Source organism: Curcuma longa, chromosome 5 (genome assembly GCF_044706935.1).
Source record: "Curcuma longa cultivar G26 ecotype Majalengka, Jawa Barat chromosome 5, ITB_CL_G26_1.1, whole genome shotgun sequence".
In the NCBI taxonomy this organism is placed as follows: domain Eukaryota; kingdom Viridiplantae; phylum Streptophyta; class Magnoliopsida; order Zingiberales; family Zingiberaceae; genus Curcuma; species Curcuma longa.
The window spans coordinates 12549783-12564371 of record NC_133865.1 but is presented as its reverse complement, the minus strand read 5'-3'; the positions used below and the strand labels follow the sequence as shown (position 1 = coordinate 12564371).

The 14589-nt window shown below is 36.7% G+C and overlaps 1 non-coding gene across 1 annotated transcript; it reads left to right on the top strand.

Moving 5' to 3' along the window:
• The first annotated feature begins 4429 nt into the window (after nt 1–4429).
• LOC141830250 (small nucleolar RNA R71) lies at nt 4430–4536 on the top strand. Its single transcript, XR_012601941.1, has one exon. It is a non-coding gene; the product is annotated as a small nucleolar RNA R71 (small nucleolar RNA).
• Nucleotides 4537–14589: the final 10053 nt, after the last annotated feature.

Below are 14589 nucleotides of genomic sequence, written 5' to 3'. Positions count from 1 at the left end.
TAGACATATGCCTAGAAAGTACAAACCCAAATTAGAAATGAAAAATCAAGAATTAATGATTTGGAGAAAAAAATCAAGCCTTAAAGTCAAATTTTAATCAATTAGAGAAGACCCTTAAGAAAATGTCAAATGAGGTTAAAGGATCTAAGAAGGAAAATCTAGGATTAAGTAGGCAAGAACCAACCAAAGGTAAGAAAGGTTTGAGATACAAATCTAAGTCTAAGGAGAGTATACTTTCACACCTTATAGTTTCATATAATTATGAAACTAACCCTAAGTTTATGAGTCAATTCAAGATCACAAGGGAGGTCATCCCGGATGTTGACTTTGAGGAGACTAGTATGACTAAGACTTCTAAGAAGCTTAAAAGAGGCATTATAAAGATATCTAGAAAAGTTATCCTTACTAATCACCTAATACACCCAAGGAACTCTAATAGGTATTGGATTTCTAAGAGTGATCCTTTCACACTAGATATGTATTGGGTGTGTCAATCTAAATTGGAAGGGTAGTTAATCTTGTTCCTATCATTTTAAACACATGATCTTTTTAATGTGTTTTAGATGTGGGACTATGTTTGCACCCTTGCAACCCAACTATCTCCCCTCAAACAAAGGACCATAGACCCCCCTCAAACGGAAAGCTTCCGTTCGATGTTTGAATCCTTGACCCATCGGGAGTATCCACTTTTTTTGTTTAAGGTTCAACCCACATGGTTAGATCTCGAATCATGACTCTTTCGGCGGTTAGTCTGATGAAGAGCAGCCTCGCTCTAATACTACTTGTTAGAACCGATGGAATTAAAATATCTCCACAATGGCATGATATTGTCCACTTTGGACCTAAGCCCTTATGACTTTGATCTTGGGCTCTCCTCAAAAGGTCTCATACCAATAGAGATATCTTTCATCATTTTAGACCCATGATCTTTTCCATGTGTTTTAGATGTGGGACTATGTTTACACCCTTACAACCCAACAAATCTAACCATGATAAAATTGGTATTTTAGCACTTTTTGAGGTATAGTGATATCTTAAAAATAAATTTTTAAATTTTATCCTTGAGGATTTTCTAATGTTTCAATAAGAATTGAGTTCTTAAGTTTGATCAAAATTGGCACGTATGTGATAGATACTAAAAGTGTGTCAAGATTGAGGTTTTTGCACATTTGAAAAGGTTTGGTCCACTTATGTCAAATTTTGTATTTGATATAATGATTAGATAAGGACATCTATGTATTTTATAATATTGTGCTATGCTTACATGCTTGTATATTTATACCTACCATGACATTATGACATACATGAGTATTATATCTTATCACTGATATTTGATGCATGTTATGTCATGCATGCATTATTTGAGTATGATAATTTTTTAATAAAAAAAGTATACATTAGATGCATGTCATACTCATTCTCATATATTATTTTAGTTCCTTGTAAATAAGAACAAATGACATTGTTTGACATCTTTGATAGGATAGTTGAATTAGAAATGTATGATCCCTCTAGTTTAGGGAAAATATGATTGTACATCTCACAAATGAGACACATTAGATATAAGTGAGATATTAGGATGATAACTAAGTTTAATATGTTGATTGGTACATCTAAATGAGTTAAGTTTCATCAAATCAAATGGATTTTGTTTGACCAATCATAGGGAAAGTTAATATATAAGTCATGTGCATTCAGTCCATAGATCACGATTGAAAATTAATTTTAAAAAATATTTTAAAATTATTTTAAAAAATTTTAGTGAAATTTATTTGTTAATAGAAATCACCATTGATGTTATTAATACAATGTTAGAGTGAAATATTGAAGGTTCTAGATATTTTCAACTTTATATCATTTTTGAAAATAAAAGGTATTATATATATATATATATATATATATATATATATATATATATATATATACAGGTCTGATATCCTGCCCGACGAAAAAACTATATATATATATATATATATATATATATATATATATATAATATTTATATTGGTGCTCACGTAAAGTACCCCATATATTAAAATCATATATATATATATATATATATATAATCCACATAAATTGATAAGCTATATGCGCTATATATTGGTCGGTGGAAAACTTCCGTGGGACCGGACCGACCATCCACAGAGATGTGGCTAAACTTTTATTATCATTTTTTTTATTAGTGATTTAACTAATTTTGATTGAGCATTTGACGTGCTTAAAAAAAATATTAGGACGTAAAAGTGAGAAGGGCATATATTCACATCTTAAAATTCGATTAATTTTAAGATAGCCGATTCAATTTTGTATTTTATTTATTAAATAAATTTAAAAATACAATAATTATATTATACTCATCAAAAATTCAATGACGACCAAATGCACGTTATGTGAATCGTTATTTGAAAAATGCCCAATTATTTGCCACCATGCCACATGTAGAGGCATAAGGGAGTTCCATTAGCTTTCGGGCATAGCTTAGTTGGTTCCGACAAAATAGATTTGTAGAACAGAGCAAATGTTTGAATTTCGACGAAGCCGAGTAATACATTTCTTCGTCGTGATCAACTGTAATTTTTTGATTTACCTCTTCACAAATAATCGTGAGGTCCACTTTACAGAAAAGAAGGGAGTTCCATTATCATTAAAAGATGATCCATTTGAAAAAAAAATCAAAAAGTTTTTTATATCAAAAATATTTTTATTCATAAAATATTTATAACAATTTAAAATTATTTAATTAGTGTAACAACTTTCATTAAAATTATTAAAAAATATATATTATAGTAATTTTAGTTAAATTAAAAAAAAATTATCTGAGTTGAACTAATTTTTAATAAGTTAAAAAAAATACCTTTTGATATAATAGAATTTTGATCATTTTAATTAAATTAGACAATTTTATGATGCCTTACTTATCTTGTAATATATGTTCTTTTAATAATAATAAAAATAAGATAAAAACTAAGGAGTGCTCTTGATTTTAACCCTTGACGTTTAGTGAAACTATGCTTTTCTTAGTTGGAATGGATTGATTCAGATAATAAAATTTCATAGTTGGTTTAATCAATCGATCATTTCAATTTAATATTAAATCAGTATTTTACCAAATCGCGTAGTTATTTTTGAGGTCTACTCGAATCGCATACTTGATTTTGGGATTGTCCAAATCGCGTACCCAATTCTAATTTTATCCTTCCCAAAACCCCTCCCCCCCCCCCCCCCCCCCCCCCCCCCCCCCCCCCCCCCCGCATCATCGTCCGAACCAGATTTGAAATCCGAACTACTTCTCTATTTTTTTTCTCCGTAAAAGTCTAAAATCTTGATGTCGGAGTCATTTCCACTTGTGCGACAACGCGCCTTAGGACATCTCTCAAATATAACACACACTAACTTCTCCATCAAAATTATGATCTTGTAGTCCTCTATCTTTTTCCGATGTGAAAAAATATCTTTTATGAACTTTGAATAGATTGACATTTGTTCCAAGGCATCAAGGAAAGGAATATTTATCATAAGCATCTTGATATTCTTGAGGAATTGATTGAATTATTCATCTAGCTTTACCTTGGCCAAACATTGAAGGAAAAGAACCGGTGGTACGCACATCCTCATGGATGTCTTGGACCTTGGCTCCTCAAACATGTTCTCAACTTCTCTTAGTTGCTCCTTTCTAGTAGGTGTCACGGTGGTTCTTCCTTCCTTATGGGTGACACTTCCTTCGCTGTCATTTCTTTCCCAAGGTCCATCCAATGTTTTTCCTCTCCTTAAGGACATGGCATTGCAATGCTCCATCGAGTTTGCCTTCTATTGCCTTGAAAATCTCCTTGGAGTCCTCGATGCGGTGCTTGCAATCCGTGCAATTTGGATTTCCAACATTTCGATATAATTGCAAATATCATCTATCTTACCTCTCATTTGTTTGAGCGCTTCTCTTGTGTCCTTGTACATTTGCTCGAACTTCTTATTCTGTTGATTTTGAGCGGTCATGAAGTCTCCTAGTATCGTTTCCAATCTGTTCTTCTGCAAAAGGTTGTTGTTTCAATAGGAGAAATTAAGATGATTGCTCCAACTAAGGTTTTAAGTGTTGGAGGATGGATTGTTCGACCTCTGATTGTTGTTGTTTATCGCGCCCAATTGCTCCATCTGAATTCCTTGTGGTGGTGCAATCCCCACTTGACAATTCATACCTATGTGCCTTTTTTTGTATCACAGATTTCACAAGAAATATTAACAAGGTTCAAAAGTGTTAATGGTAAGGGAGTCAAACCTTTTCGATAAAGCACCCATTTTTATAGCAATAAGGTCAAGAGTACTTACCTCATCTACATTTTTTTCTAAGGTTGCTCCTTCGTTGGCCTATTGGTGCTGCTTCATTGCTACATTCTTGATGATCTCATGGGCTTTGCCCAACGTCTACAACCTCTATAATCCATGATGAGGGCACTATTGAAGAAGTCCCTTAAACCTATCTCATGTATCGAACAAGAATTCTCCATCTTTTTGTATGAAACTCGCAATTGGAGTCCTAAGTTGTGTGGTTTTGCTAGAGGAAAAAATTTATCGAGGAAGCATTGCTCTATTTGGTCCCATGTCGTGATGCTATCCGTGGGTAGGGAATGTACTCATGATCTCGTTTTGTCTCTCAATGAGAAGGGGAAAATTGCAATTTAATGTCATTTGCAGTAGTGTCATTGTATTTGAAAGTATCCCAAATTTCCAAAAATATCTAAAGATGCATATTTGGATCATCCATGAGCAAGCCTCCAAATTAATGTTGCTGGACCATAAAAATCATGGCAGGCTTCAACTCAAAGTTGCTTGCTTCGATTGGGAGTCTCATGATGTTAGACCTCAATCCTCTCGCACTAGTATGGTGTAGTCCTTCAGTGGACAATTTTCATCGTCAGGTAGCCATAGTTGGTGTTGGTTGAATTTTTAGCTACTTTTGGAGATTTCTTCTTGCGCAACAAGTCCTTTCTATCTATGAGTCTAAATCTAGAACAACATTCGATCTAGTTGTTCTTCGCATAAAAAGGAGACTCGTCAACCTGCAAGAGGAATGATCACGATGAAAAGGAAAAAGGAAAAAGAAAAAGATCTAGATTAACCAAATCATGAATGGAACTCGATGTCAACAAAGACAGTCCCTGACAACAGTGCTAAAAACTTAATGTCATCCAATCATACCCCAAGTACACAGTATCGTCAAATAATAAAAAGTATATCATCCTGTGGGAATGTATTGTTGAGTACCAAATATTTGCAATATAGATTATCTAGAGAATCGAGAAGTCGTGTCGAAAGTGATCAAGAGAAAATGGTGAGAAAGCAAGTTTGAAAGGTAATCCTAGGATTTCAGTTTCACTATGACAAATGGTTGACAAAGGAAATGGTCTTTATCTTGATGTATGACTATGAAGGGATTCATCCAAGGTAATCAGTGTGTCTATGAGGTAAACAGAAGCATAAAAACATCGACATGTCTATCCTAATCGCAACCCGCAAGAGTGGATTAGGATAGACCCCTTAGGCTCTTTGACAAATCATGAAAGCCTTGAGATGCACTTTTATTTTTATGGGAGCATGCTAAGGTTGCTTTTAGGGATTACTTCTATCACTAGAGCTCCATGATCTTTAGACGTTAATCTTACTCTATGATGGGGTCAACTATTTTCATGGTAGCAGTGCTAAGTTCGCTTTTAGGGATTACTCTTGTCATTAGAGCTCCACAATCCACTAGATGCTATCCCTAATTGGAGTTGGAAATCTTCAAGTTAGTTCTAGAGACTAGAGATTAGGGTTAGCCGATAAGTACAACCCATATTCTCCTTTGATCCAATCGTGTGTTTATATGCAATGATAATGACTAGAGTTCACCCCTTGATCTATCTCGATAGAGTTACTATCTAAGTCAAATCTTTAGAGGAGAATTCGAATGATCCTTTAATTTCTTTTCACGACCTTAATTTGATCCCCATTCTTAACTTGTTGGGCCGCAACTTACTTTTCATCGTTGACTCCATCACCTTACCTCGACGATAGAGAAATACAAGAAGTCTGCTTAAGCAACTAATTTATAATGTCTTTGAGCTCCTCAGGAATGATACAAGAATTCTGCATAAGCTATGCAAAATCAACTGCGCAGTAGGCCAAACGAGGACAACTCAAGAAGAAGATGGTGTAGCAGACATCATGCTAAAAAACAAAAACAAAAAGAAAAAGAAAAAAAAAGTTGACTTTGAAAATAAAAAAAAAGAGTAAGGCAGTTAATTAAAAGTCAAACGTTGATCCAGTATGAAATTTAGACCATCGAAATTCTGACCCCACACGGTCAAACAAGTCGATGGCTTGACCCCACACGGTCAACTAAACTAATTCAACCCATAAAACTAAGAAGCATTCAATTCTATGAGAAGTTAAGTCAAGTCAAATGTATTTTAACTTCTAAATCAAACATTAATTCAGACTTGTCCTCTTTATTAGTCTTGATATATCGTGAGTTACATGCACAATGATGGCAACAAATAAATTACATAACTAAAGGAAGATATTACATTTAGTAAATAACAATAAAACTAATAATATGGGCATATAATAATATCAAATTAATAAACATCAAGGAATAATTCTAAAAATAGGAAAAAGATAATAGCTTTAAAAAGATTAGAATAATAAATTTAGATAATAATATAAAATAAATAAATATGAAAAAATAAGATTAAAAATTGAAAAAAAATAATATTGTGTTGCCATGTTAATGGTATTATAATGACGACCTATTAATATTTTATAAATTTAATTTATATATTATAAAGGTTAATATGATCATGGACGGATTAGGAAAAGAAAGTGGATTCGGACTTTGAGTGTGGAAGGGATCGATTAAGTAAAATTTTTTTTTTTTTTTTAAAAGTTAATATATAATAAATTTAATAGTAAACATTTATATATATATATATATATATATATATATATATATATATATATATAAGTTCTTTAAGTTGGATTAGAGTTTTAAGAAGATCCGTCTCAAGGCTTCCAAGCTACTTTTTAAAATGAAAATATTAATTACAGATGTCTATTATAGGATAGTTTAAATATTTCATTGATAAAATTATTTTTATATAAATTGAAGGATTATAAATAGACAATTAACAAAGATTATTAAGTCCAACTAAATATTAAATAGCATGTGTGTGCGCGTGTATATAATACAATAATATATAAATACTTTTAGTAAAAAAAACTTATAAAAGGTCTATAAAGTAGTTATAACTATAAAACTTATAATTAAATTAAAATAACAATATTAAAGGAATTAAAATAAGAAAGTAGAATTGATGGCAATGAGAAAATAAAGTAATCGCAGAAAGAAAAAAAAATTAAAGTGATTGCAAAAAGAAAGCTAATGTAATTAGCATGGAAATAAAGTAATTGCAATGAAAAAAAACTGAAGTAATTGCAGTAGAAAAACTTATATCATTGCAAGAAGAAAACTAAAGCAATTGCTGTGAAACAAATTAAAGAAATTACAATGAGAAAAAATGATAATTGAATTGCAACAATAAAGTAAAATTGAATTAAAAAAATGTAATTTTCAAGGTTTTTTTTTAACGTGGTTCAAAATACTTCCTAATCTTCTGCTCGTGTTACTCTAGTGTGACATTTTTCTAAAGGAAATTTAAAATTGAGTATAACGCTAGAGGGGAGAATAGCAGAATAAGACAAACAGTGAAAAATAAGAAACATAGTTAAGTACAATGGAAAAATGTAATATCTTTTAGTTGTTAGCATAGTGAAAATATTAGTTAGCAATATGTAAATAAATTCGTACAATATAAAAAAATGAGTGCACTAAGAAAATAAAACATTAAGGAGGTAATTGAAAATCTTCGATTCCTATTCTAATCATAAGGTGAGTCAATCCATGAAAATCTATTATCTTTCTTCTTCTTTAAAAACCTTCAAAGAAGAGAAACCTTTTATAAAAATTATTATAAAGATATTAAATAAGTGTAGTAATAGATGTTATAAAATATGGAGGTTGAATGTAAAGATGTTAAGCTCAAGAAATTAAATTAATGTGAAAGATAATAGAAATAATAAATAAAAAAATACGAAAACTCAAATAGTAATGAAAGCATTGTTGTGCAAAGTTGAGAATCATAGTAGGTTACTGTGGATGTTATCCATATAGTTGAATTTGAAGTGTCTTTGGTCAATATTTATAGAGTGAATATGGTCATCATCAATTGACTGCTTCATTTTTATAAATCGACTAATACACTATTCTTCAAACTGTAACGACTATTACTTTATCTAGTTGACTCAATCTTTGTTTTCAATTGATTGCTTCAACTTCAAGAGACTCAATTGTCTTTTAGTCAACTAGCATGGATCAAACATTGACATGGTTTACTATTTCATGACAGTTTCATCTAGATCATGATCGGTTCACTTGGATCTTGCTTGATTTTTCGAGTAATTGTGTTATCAATTGACTATTGTGTGTCATCGGTTGACTATCCATATCCATCCATGTTCAAATCTTTTGATGACTATTTCACCGATTGAATCCTAGTGACAATCAACTTCTTCAAAAGCATCCTATTTGATGAATATAATAATTTGAATTTAAAATTGTTAGTTAATTCACTAATAGATTGACTTAGCTTCAATCAATTGAATTGTCATTCAATCAACCCTAAAACAAAGGCTTTCTATTGCAAGCTTTCTACTCACTCAACTCTTTGATTTGATTAGATATATAAGTTGATTGAATGTGACTAACAATTGATTGATTTGTTAACTTTGATTGTGAATTGAAACACCTATTTATTGCTCAAGTCCTCACCTAGGAAAGAAAACTACACACATTCAAAATTTAGGTCGCTCTCTCACATGCCAAGGGATTACCTTCTCATCAACCAAGAGATTTGCACTCTTGAGTTAGGTTGACCACTAATTAAAATTTTTAAAAATATTAATCCGAGCCTAGCCCAAACCAAACCCTAACCTAATGTTAAACCAACCCTAACCCAACCCTACTCTAATCATATCCTAGACCTGATTACAAACATTTGTTTTTTACTTACCTAAGATTTTCCAAAATTTTAGAAAAATTCTGTCTTTATGATTTAGCAAGAAGTCTACAATACAACTTGTTCTCTTCTTTTCAATGATGATAATTTTGCCTATTGGAAAGGTAGGATAGAAATACTACCTAATGAATGAAATCAAGAATTGGATGATCATTAAAGTAGGTTTTAACCTACCGAGAGACTACAATGGTGAGCTCGATGGTTTCAATCTAAGGACTAACAACATTAAAAAGAAAGCTCAAGCCAATGCAAAGGCTACTACACCACTTCAATGTTGTTTGATTTAGGAATATATGAGTAAAGTTGGACTATTTAGTAGTGCAAAAAAGCTTTGGGAGAAGCTCATTGAACTCCACAAAGATTTAGTAGACTCAAGAACTGCTAAGAAGGACCTATTGCTGAGTCAACTTCAAACCATCTAAAGGAAGGATGGTTAGTCTGTAAGCCAACTTCTTGAAAGGTTCAAGGATATTCTCAACAGAATTCATGTAATCAGAGAGCAAGTCGATAATCGCAACTTGATATGTTCCGGCTCCTTACCGACGACAGCTGAATCACCAGACAAGGGGGAGGCCGCGTCACCCGAGGTTTCCACAGCGGAAGAGAAAGGACCTGCGAAGGGGGCACTGAACGCACGGATTAGCTGGGCGCCGGGGGATCCCGGCGTGGCCACTCCGACGCTCAAGTCAGACCCAGAAAAATGCAAGTGTACCCTCCGGATTCAAGATGGGTTGAATGTCGTACCTGTGAGGTTTATATAGAGCGAGGGGGAGCGATACCTTCGGATCCAGCGGCCTGGGATTGGAGGAGATGGCGAGATCTCTGGATATGATGTGTGACAGGTTCTACAAATCAGACGGCTCTTCTATATATCTTATCTTCTTTGGAGGGTTGTGATTGTCTGGGACTCGGTAATGAGATTGGATTATCTACATCGCCTTGGTAAGGGAGCCTTGATCGTTATCTAAATCGCCTCCTGCGGATAAGTTTAGTGAAGGAGCCTTGATCGTTATCCGTTGGTATCATCTCCGCGTCAGGCGTGACCAATATGTAGGGTTGAGATGCGCTGATGTGGAATATTCCTAGCCGGGTAGGTAGGCGGGTCTTCTTCCGATCTCCTTATGTGTTTTGTGGTGGAAGAGATTAATAGGAAGTCCTTCCTTCGAGGTGGGGCCAGGCTGCTACACCCAGGTGCTAGCCCCTGCTGTGACCGTCGAGCCTTGAGGTCGGCGTACGAGGTGACAGTCTGGTCTAGAGGTTGGGTTGTGATGTAGTGACCTGATCGTTAGGTTGGCTTATGCTGCGGCGACCTGATCGTGAGGTCGGCTTATGCTGTGGCGACCTGATCGGGAGGTCGGCTTATGATGCAGCGACCTGCTCATGAGGTTGGCCTATGAGTGTAGTTCTGTTTCCTTGATAGTTGCAGGGCATCAGGTGCCGAGGTCTGAAGGAGCTCGGCTGGTGTAATGGCCCTACTTTTGGCCCTAGCTGGTTGGTGGGCTAGGGAGTTTTGGCTCGTACAATTGTTGGGAGTGCAGGTAGACGGCCCGTTAGTGAGGTTGGGTGATGCGACCCAGCTTGTGAGGAGATCGGCTAGGTCTGTGGGGTTCAGTTACGGGCTTAGGTCCTGTATATGTCCTTTGATGGTGTGGTAGGCTTATCGTTGTACCGACCCTGGGCTCGTAGGTTGCGATGGGCCAATGCTGAGGTCGTAGGCTGTTGATCCTAGCTGTGGGAGTGCTGGGGGTTATTTTCTGAGGTAGTTGGCAGGGCTTTCTGCTCGTGCTACTAGGGAGGTGGCACCTCTGCCTAGGGCCTGGGTTTAATCCCCCCTTCTTTCAGAGGAGTCGGGCTCTTCTGATTGGCCGCCACGTCCTTTCCACGTGTCCTTTGTGGGCCTCTTTTATCCTACGTGTTTGGCCCCTGTCATTCCATCCGGATCAAGAAATGTATCACTTTAACTACATGTAAAGTTGATGGAGTCAAAATAAAATCAAAGTTTAAGTTAAAACCTAGACCTAGAGAGGAGACCGAATCAGAGTCTAAATCCGAATCTTCAATTGATGAAGATGATCTATCTTTAGAAGTTGTTAACATCATTAAGAGAATGATCCGAAGGAAGAGGTTTTCCAAAAGATTTGTAAAGAAGTAGATCCAAAAGAAGGACTAAACCAATATCTAATGTTTCGAGTGCAACAAGAAGGGACATTTCAAGATCAATTGTCATCTTCTAAAGGAGCCTCAGTAAGCTTGTTCCAAACTCAAGTCTCGAAGCCTTAGCCCATTCCTTCGTTATGCCTAGGTAACAATGTTTAAGCTCTTTCAAGTTTTTTTAGTTTAAATACTTATTTACCTATTCTAATATTTGTAGACCTACACGTAGAGTGACTAATACTAGTTCCTCCTAGCTTCCTAACCTAGATCCTATGTTTCCTATTAAGGAACGTAGGCTTAGATTTAATGATTCTATGCTGTCTGGAAACTTGGAGACGGGAAACGGGAAACGCGGAAACGGAAACGGGAAACGGCAATAGTTGAAGTTTCCGGATTTTGGAAACGGCAACATCCAGCTCTGTAAAATACCGAAACATTAAGAAATTTATTTAGGAGGTTAATTAGAAATTAACTCTAAAATTAATTCTAGCTAGCCATTTAGCCATTAAACCAACTAAATTAAAAGCCCAAACCTGGTATCAACCCATTAGCCAAATACCAGCCCATTTATTAAAGGGTTAGTGGATAGGGGCTTATTGGTTAGTGGATCCGGCAAACCCGGTAAGAAACCTACAGTAGCCCTAAAATCGCGATTCCTTCGTTGGGTTTCTCACTCGCGCGACGCCGCCGCTCAACCTCTCTTCTCCGACGAAACCGAGCGTGAGGGAAGCTCCAAATCTGGAGTTTGAGCGAAGGAGAAGTCGACGACGGGAACTCAGCTGTGGGGGTTGGCTGATCATCAGTCGGGCGGTGCCGATTTGAGCCGTCGAGCAGAGGAATCGGGCGGCGAGATCCGGAAGAAGGAAGATCGGTGAGTGGCATTTGAGTTGGATTTTCGGTTTGTGCTTGGATTCTGAATTTAGATCTAGGGATTTGCCGGATTTCAGGGCTGGATTGTGGATCTAGGGTGTCCGTGATGCCGCTGGTCGTGTCGGCCCTGGAGAAGGGCCCCGGGGCTCCGGCTAGCGCCGGCGCTGTCGCGGGGTGGCTCCGCACCTCTGCGGCGCCGTCCGTGCAGCGCCGCCTGGCGCCGACGCGGCCGGGACCGTGCAGCGCCGCCTGGCGCCGACGCCGGCCGGGACCGTGCAGCGCCGCCTGTCACCGACGCCGACCGTTTCGGGTAAGTTTCCATCCGTGGAAACGTTTCCCAACGTTTCGGAAACGGGAACGGCAGTGAAAATGCCGTTTCCAGACAGCACAGGTTGACATAAAGCTTACTTTGTTTACTTTTAAGATTATTTTATCTCCTTGCTCGCAATATTTTCATTCCATCATAATGTATATGTGCATGATTGCATTTCATTCCTATTTTATCACGCATAAATGCATACCATTCTTCTTTATTTAAAATGTCATTTACTAACTTTAAACTTAGTTTTCACACGTTAAAAAGGAACGATTATTGGTGTTAGGAGCACCACATCGAATCTATATTTTGATGTATGGTCAGTCTATAATTAGGCTATCTTATGACCTGACAAGGGTGTCAAGGGTGCAAGTAGGTAACTTGATAAACGATAAGTTTTTGTAGGAAACCAAGCAGTTGGTGGAAACTCCAAGTAGGGTACTATACAATGATAGTGAAAGTTCTATTAGGGTACTAGGTAGTAGAAGATCTAGTGGAGACTAGGCAATGGAAGTTTCGATGGGTTAATTGAGAGCTAAGCACTTGATAGTGGAAGTCTCAGTGAGTCAGTTGGGAGCTGAATGTAGGATCAATGAGAGCGTTAAAAGGGGTGAATAGCGCTTGTCGCTTTTTAATATTTTTTTTAAAAATTCATAACACGAATACACAGCGGAAGATATCGTAAACACAAGTATGAATTCGTTTATTTTTACTTGGTTCATAGACACTAGCTACTACTCTAAGGTTCGCAGTCTTTGACCGCTTTCATTAGATAATTTACTAATAAACTCTTTCTCTTACAAGAAAGATTCTTGTCTTTACAAAAGATTTAGGACCAATAACACTTTTATCGTCCTAATAATTAAGTACAAATAGACGAAGTCAAAGTTACCGACAAAATGATTAGGACGTGCGTGTGATTGTTGGTGCAACTTTTCGTTGTTACAGCAGTGTCTCGGGAGCTTCGATCATGTGTAGAATAGCTATAGAGTAAGCGTGAATTGTGTTGGGATCGGTGCGTTCGCTAAAGGGGGGTGAATAGCATTTTTTGATTTTTCTCCTGCAAAAATATTAGCGGAAGCAAAGAAACAAAGAAGAAAAGATCACAACGCTAACCCGTTCGATTTACTTGGTATCCTCCTCTACGAGGTGACTAATCCAAGGATCCACACACACAGCCGACGATTCCACTATGAAACCCTCCTTTTCGAAGATCTCTTCGAAGGCGGAGAAATCCTCACAACTTAGATCTCTTCCTTTCAATAAATGATAGAGTTAGGTTTAGGGAAGAGAGAAAGAGAATACATATCTCAGAAGTTATCCAGAAAATAGATAGAATGAAAATCTGCTTTTCTTCGGCGTCGATCTTGGCTTTTATGTATTTCCATACATCAGCCGACTGCTCATAAGGCCAGTCGACTGATGGCATTAATGACTCATTAATTAAATCAGATTTGCGCAGTTGTCAGCCAAACGGTCGACTAGCAGTCGACTGCTGGAATCGCCAGTCGACTGCTCCCAGTCGACTGATCAGTCGACTCCACTCGACTGATCTTTCTGTGTGTGTCTCGGATCAACCCCAGTCGACTGCTGGCAGGGCCAGTCGACTGCTCCAGCTGAAAACTCCCCCTTTCAGCTCTTTCTTCAACCCTTAGCCTTGACGCAAACCTTCAAACGCCTTCCACAAGCCTCGTGCTCATCCTTGCACTAGCTTGAGACGTTTCCCTCGGTTTCGTCATGCTAAGTCATCCTTGCCAAGAGGCCGCGCCTCCGGGACTTCATCCTTTGCCAAGAGGCCGCGCCTCCGGGACTTCTCCATGTGCTAAGAGGCCGCGCCTCCATGGACTTCACCACTTGCCAAGTTTTCAAACCTGGACTTTCCTGTATACTCAAATCACACATGTTAGATCACCAACATTGCCTAACTTAAACTCATTTTAGCCAAACATTAAAATTCAATCACTTGGGACACGATTGCACCAACAATCTCCCCCTTTTTGATGTTTGACAAAAATTATTTAAGTTAGGTATTTAAATCAACATATATAGCATAAGTTCAAATAATCATGAGCAATAACAAGTAACCAACAATAATATAGCATCAATGAACATGATCAGTAATAGCATGCATTAAACATCTCCATT